Consider the following 6,424-nt stretch of genomic DNA (forward strand, 5'->3'; position numbering starts at 1 on the left):
ACATAGTGAACAAAGAAGGTATTAAGGTGGATCCGGCAAAGATAGAAACTGTTGAAAAGTGGGAAACCCCGAAAACTCCGAAACACATACGCCAGTTTTTAGGACTAGCTGGTTACTACAGAAGGTTCATCCAAGACTTTTCCAGAATAGCAAAACCCTTGACTGCATTAACGCATAAAGGGAAGAAATTTGAATGGAATGATGAACAAGAGAAAGCGTTTCAGTTATTGAAGAAAAAGCTAACTACGGCACCTATATTGTCATTGCCTGAAGGGAATGATGATTTTGTGATTTATTGTGACGCATCAAAGCAAGGTCTCGGTTGTGTATTAATGCAATGAACGAAGGTGATTGCTTATGCGTCTAGACAATTGAAGATTCACGAACAAAATTATACGACGCATGATTTGGAATTAGGCGCGGTTGTTTTTGCATTAAAGACTTGGAGGCACTACTTATATGGGGTCAAAAGTATTATATATACCGACCACAAAAGTCTTCAACACATATTTAATCAGAAACAACTGAATATGAGGCAGCGTAGGTGGATTGAATTGTTGAATGATTACGACTTTGAGATTCGTTACCACTCGGGGAAGGCAAATGTGGTAGCCGATGCCTTGAGCAGGAAGGACAGAGAACCCATTCGAGTAAAATCTATGAATATAATGATTCATAATAACCTTACTACTCAAATAAAGGAGGCGCAACAAGGAGTTTTAAAAGAGGGAAATTTAAAGGATGAAATACCCAAAGGATCGGAGAAGCATCTTAATATTCGGGAAGACGGAACCCGGTATAGGGCTGAAAGGATTTGGGTACCAAAATTTGGAGATATGAGAGAAATGGTACTTAGAGAAGCTCATAAAACCAGATACTCAATACATCCTGGAACGGGGAAGATGTACAAGGATCTCAAGAAACATTTTTGGTGGCCGGGTATGAAAGCCGATGTTGCTAAATACGTAGGAGAATGTTTGACGTGTTCTAAGGTCAAAGCTGAGCATCAGAAACCATCAGGTCTACTTCAACAACCTGAAATCCCGGAATGGAAATGGGAAAACATTACCATGGATTTCATCACTAAATTGCCAAGGACTGCAAGTGGTTTTGATACTATTTGGGTAATAGTTGATCGTCTCACCAAATCAGCACACTTCTTACCAATAAGAGAAGATGACAAGATGGAGAAGTTAGCACGACTGTATTTGAAGGAAGTCATCTCCAGACATGGAATACCAATCTCTATTATCTCTGATAGGGATGGCAGATTTATTTCAAGATTCTGGCAGACATTACAGCAAGCATTAGGAACTCGTCTAGACATGAGTACTGCCTATCATCCACAAACTGATGGGCAGAGCGAAAGGACGATACAAACGCTTGAAGACATGCTACGAGCATGTGTTATTGATTTCGGAAACAGTTGGGATCGACATCTACCATTAGCAGAATTTTCCTACAACAACAGCTACCATTCAAGCATTGAGATGGCGCCGTTTGAAGCACTTTATGGTAGAAAGTGCAGGTCTCCAATTTGTTGGAGTGAAGTGGGGGATAGACAGATTACGGGTCCGGAGATTATACAAGAAACTACCGAGAAGATCATCCAAATTCAACAACGGTTGAAAACCGCCCAAAGTCGACAAAAGAGCTACGCTGACATTAAAAGAAAAGATATAGAATTTGAAATTAGAGAGATGGTCATGCTTAAAGTTGCACCTTGGAAAGGCGTTGTTCGATTTGGTAAACGAGCGAAATTAAATCCAAGGTATATTGGACCATTCAAGATTATTGATCGTGTCGGACCAGTAGCTTACCGACTTGAGTTACCTCAACAACTCGCGGCTGTACATAACACTTTCCACGTCTCGAATTTGAAGAAATGTTTTGCTAAAGAAGATCTCACTATTCCGTTAGATGAAATCCAAATCAACGAAAAACTTCAATTCATCGAAGAACCCGTCGAAATAATGGATCGTGAGGTTAAAAGACTTAAGCAAAACAAGATACCAATTGTTAAGGTTCGATGGAATGCTCGTAGAGGACCCGAGTTCACCTGGGAGTGTGAAGATCAGATGAAGAAGAAATACCCGCATCTATTTCCAGAAGATTCGTCAACACCTTCAACAGCTTAAAATTTCGGGACGAAATTTATTTAACGGGTAGGTACTGTAGTGACCCGAACTTTTCCATGTTTATATATATTAATTGAGATTGATATTTACATGATTAAATGTTTCCAACATGTTAAGCAATCAAACTTGTTAAGACTTGATTAATTGAAATAGGTTTCATATAGACAATTGACCACCCAAGTTGACCGGTGATTCACGAACGTTAAAACTTGTAAAAACTATATGATGACATATATATGGTTATATATATAGTTAACATGATATTATGATATGTAAACATATCATTAAGTATATTAACAATGAACTACATATGTAAAAACAAGACTACTAACTTAATGATTTTGAAACGAGACATATATGTAACGATTATCGTTGTAACGACATTTAATGTATATATATATCATATTAAGAGATATTCGTACATCATAATATCATGATAATATAATAATTTAAAATCTCTTTTGATATTACAAACATTGGGTTAACAACATTTAACAAGATCGTTAACCTAAAGGTTTCAAAACAACATTTACATGTAACGACTAACGATGACTTAACGACTCAGTTAAAATGTATATACATGTAGTGTTTTAATATGTATTCATACACTTTTTAAAGACTTCAAGACACTTATCAAAATACTTCCACTTAACAAAAATGCTTACAATTACATCCTCGTTCAGTTTCATCAACAATTCTACTCGTATGCACCCGTATTCGTACTCGTACAATACACAGCTTTTAGATGTATGTACTATTAGTATATACACTCCAATGATCAGCTCTTAGCAGCCCATGTGAGTCACCTAACACATGTGGGAACCATCATTTGGCAACTAGCATGAAATATCTCATAAAATTACAAAAATATGAGTAATCATTCATGACTTATTTACATGAAAACAAAATTACATATCCTTTATATCTAATCCATACACCAACGACCAAAAACACCTACAAACACTTTCATTCTTCAATTTTCTTCATCTAATTGATCTCTCTCAAGTTCTATCTTCAAGTTCTAAGTGTTCTTCATAAATTCCAAAAGTTCTAGTTTCATAAAATCAAGAATACTTTCAAGATTGCTAGCTCACTTCCAATCTTGTAAGGTGATCATCCAACCTCAAGAAATCTTTGTTTCTTACAGTAGGTTATCATTCTAATACAAGGTAATAATCATATTCAAACTTTGGTTCAATTTCTATAACTATAACAATCTTATTTCAAGTGATGATCTTACTTGAACTTGTTTTCGTGTCATGATTTTGCTTCAAGAACTTTGAGCCATCCAAGGATCCATTGAAGCTAGATCCATTTTTCTCTTTTCCAGTAGGTTCATCCAAGGAACTTAAGGTAGTAATGATGTTCATAACATCATTCGATTCATACATATAAAGCTATCTTATTCGAAGGTTTAAACTTGTAATCACTAGAACATAGTTTAGTTAATTCTAAACTTGTTCGCAAACAAAAGTTAATCCTTCTAACTTGACTTTTAAAATCAACTAAACACATATTCTATATCTATATGATATGCTAACTTAATGATTTAAAACCTGGAAACACGAAAAACACCGTAAAACCGGATTTACGCCGTCGTAGTAACACCACGGGCTGTTTTGGGTTAGTTAATTAAAAACTATGATAAACTTTGATTTAAAAGTTGTTATTCTGAGAAAATGATTTTTATTATGAACATGAAACTATCTCCAAAAATTATGGTTAAACTCAAAGTGGAAGTATGTTTTCTAAAATGGTCATCTAGACGTCGTTCTTTCGACTGAAATGACTACCTTTACAAAAACGACTTGTAACTTATTTTTCCGACTATAAACCTATACTATTTCTGTTTAGATTCATAAAATAGAGTTCAATATAAAACCATAGCAATTTGATTCACTCAAAACGGATTTAAAATGAAGAAGTTATGGGTAAAACAAGATTGGATAATTTTTCTCATTTTAGCTACGTGAAAATTGGTAACAAATCTATTCCAACCATAACTTAATCAACTTGTATTGTATATTATGTAATCTTGAGATACCATAGACACGTATACAATGTTTCGACCTATCATGTCGACACATCTATATATATTTCGGAACAACCATAGACACTCTATATGTGAATGTTGGAGTTAGCTATACAGGGTTGAGGTTGATTCCAAAATATATATAGTTTGAGTTGTGATCAATACTGAGATACGTATACACTGGGTCGTGGATTGATTCAAGATAATATTTATCGATTTATTTCTGTACATCTAACTGTGGACAACTAGTTGTAGGTTACTAACGAGGACAGCTGACTTAATAAACTTAAAACATCAAAATATATTAAAAGTGTTATAAATATATTTTGAACATACTTTGATATATATGTATATATTGTTATAGGTTCGTGAATCAACCAGTGGCCAAGTCTTACTTCCCGACGAAGTAAAAATATGTGAAAGTGAGTTATATTCCCACTTTTAAAATCTAATATTTTTGGGATGAGAATACATGCAGGTTTTATAAATGATTTACAAAATAGACACAAGTACGTGAAACTACATTCTATGGTTGAATTATCGAAATCGAATATGCCCATTTTTATTAAGTCTGGTAATCTAAGAATTAGGGAACAGACACCCTAATTGACGCGAATCCTAAAGATAGATCTATCGGGCCCAACAAGCCCCATCCAAAGTACCGGATGCTTTAGTACTTCGAAATTTATATCATATCCGAAGGGTGTCCCGGAATGATGGGGATATTCTTATATATGCATTTTGTTAATGTCGGTTACCAGGTGTTCACCATATGAATGATTTTTATCTCTATGTATGGGATGTGTATTGAAATATGAAATCTTGTGGTCTATTATTATGATTTGATATATATAGGTTAAACCTATAACTCACCAACATTTTTGTTGACGTTTTAAGCATGTTTATTCTCAGGTGATTATTAAGAGCTTCCGCTGTCGCATACTTAAATAAGGACGAGATTTGGAGTCCATGCTTGTATGATATTGTGTAAAAACTGCATTCAAGAAACTTATTTTGTTGTAACATATTTGTATTGTAAACCATTATGTAATGGTCGTGTGTAAACAGGATATTTTAGATTATCATTATTTGATAATCTACGTAAAGCTTTTTAAACCTTTATTGATGAAATAAAGGTTATGGTTTGTTTTAAAATGAATGCAGTCTTTGAAAAACGTCTCATATAGAGGTCAAAACCTCGCAACGAAATCAATTAATATGGAACGTTTTTAATCAATAAGAACGGGACATTTCATCGTGCTCCATACAGACTCGCACCCATCGAAATGAAGGAACTCCAGAGTCAATTACAAGAAATTTTAGAGCGTGGTTTCATACGACCAAGTACATCACCGTGGGGAGCTCCTGTTTTGTTTGTCAAAAAGAAAGATGGTACACTCAGGTTGTGTATCGACTACCGAGAGTTGAACAAACTTACCATCAAGAACCGTTAGCCACTACCGACAATCGACGACTTATTTGATCAACTACAAGGCTCGTCAGTTTATTCGAAGATTGATTTACGTTCTGGGTATCATCAAATGCGGGTGAAGGAGGATGATATTCCGAAGACTGCTTTCAGGACGCGTTACGGTCATTACGAGTTTATGGTTATGCCGTTTGGTTTGACTAACACACCAGCTGTGTTCATAGACCTCATGAACCGAGTGTGTGGACCATACCTTGACAATTTTGTCATTGTTTTCATTGATGACATACTTATTTACTCAAAGAATGATCAAGAGCACGAAGAACATTTGAGAAAAGTGCTAGAGTTGTTGAGGAAAGAAAAATTGTATGCTAAGTTTTCAAAGTGTGCATTTTTGTTGGAAGAAGTTCAATTCCTCGGTCACATAGTGAACAAAGAAGGTATTCAGGTGGATCCGGCAAAGATTGAAACTGTTGAAAAGTGGGAAACCCCGAAAACTCCAAAACATATACGTCAATTTTTAGGACTGGCTGGTTACTACAGAAGATTCATCCAAGGTTTTTCCAAAATAGCAAAATCCTTGACTGCATTAACGCATAAAGGGAAGAAATTTGAATGGAAGGATGAATAAGAGAAAGCGTTTCAATTGTTAAAGAAAAAGCTAACTACGGCACCTATATTGTCATTGCCGGAAGGGAATGCTGATTTTGTGATTTATTGTGACGCTTCGAAGCAAGGTCTTAGTTGTGTATTAATGCAACGAACGAAGGTAATTGCTTATGCGTCCAGGCAATTGAAGATTCACGAGCAAAATTATACGACTCG

Source organism: Rutidosis leptorrhynchoides, chromosome 6, assembly GCF_046630445.1.
Source record: "Rutidosis leptorrhynchoides isolate AG116_Rl617_1_P2 chromosome 6, CSIRO_AGI_Rlap_v1, whole genome shotgun sequence".
Taxonomy (NCBI): domain Eukaryota; kingdom Viridiplantae; phylum Streptophyta; class Magnoliopsida; order Asterales; family Asteraceae; genus Rutidosis; species Rutidosis leptorrhynchoides.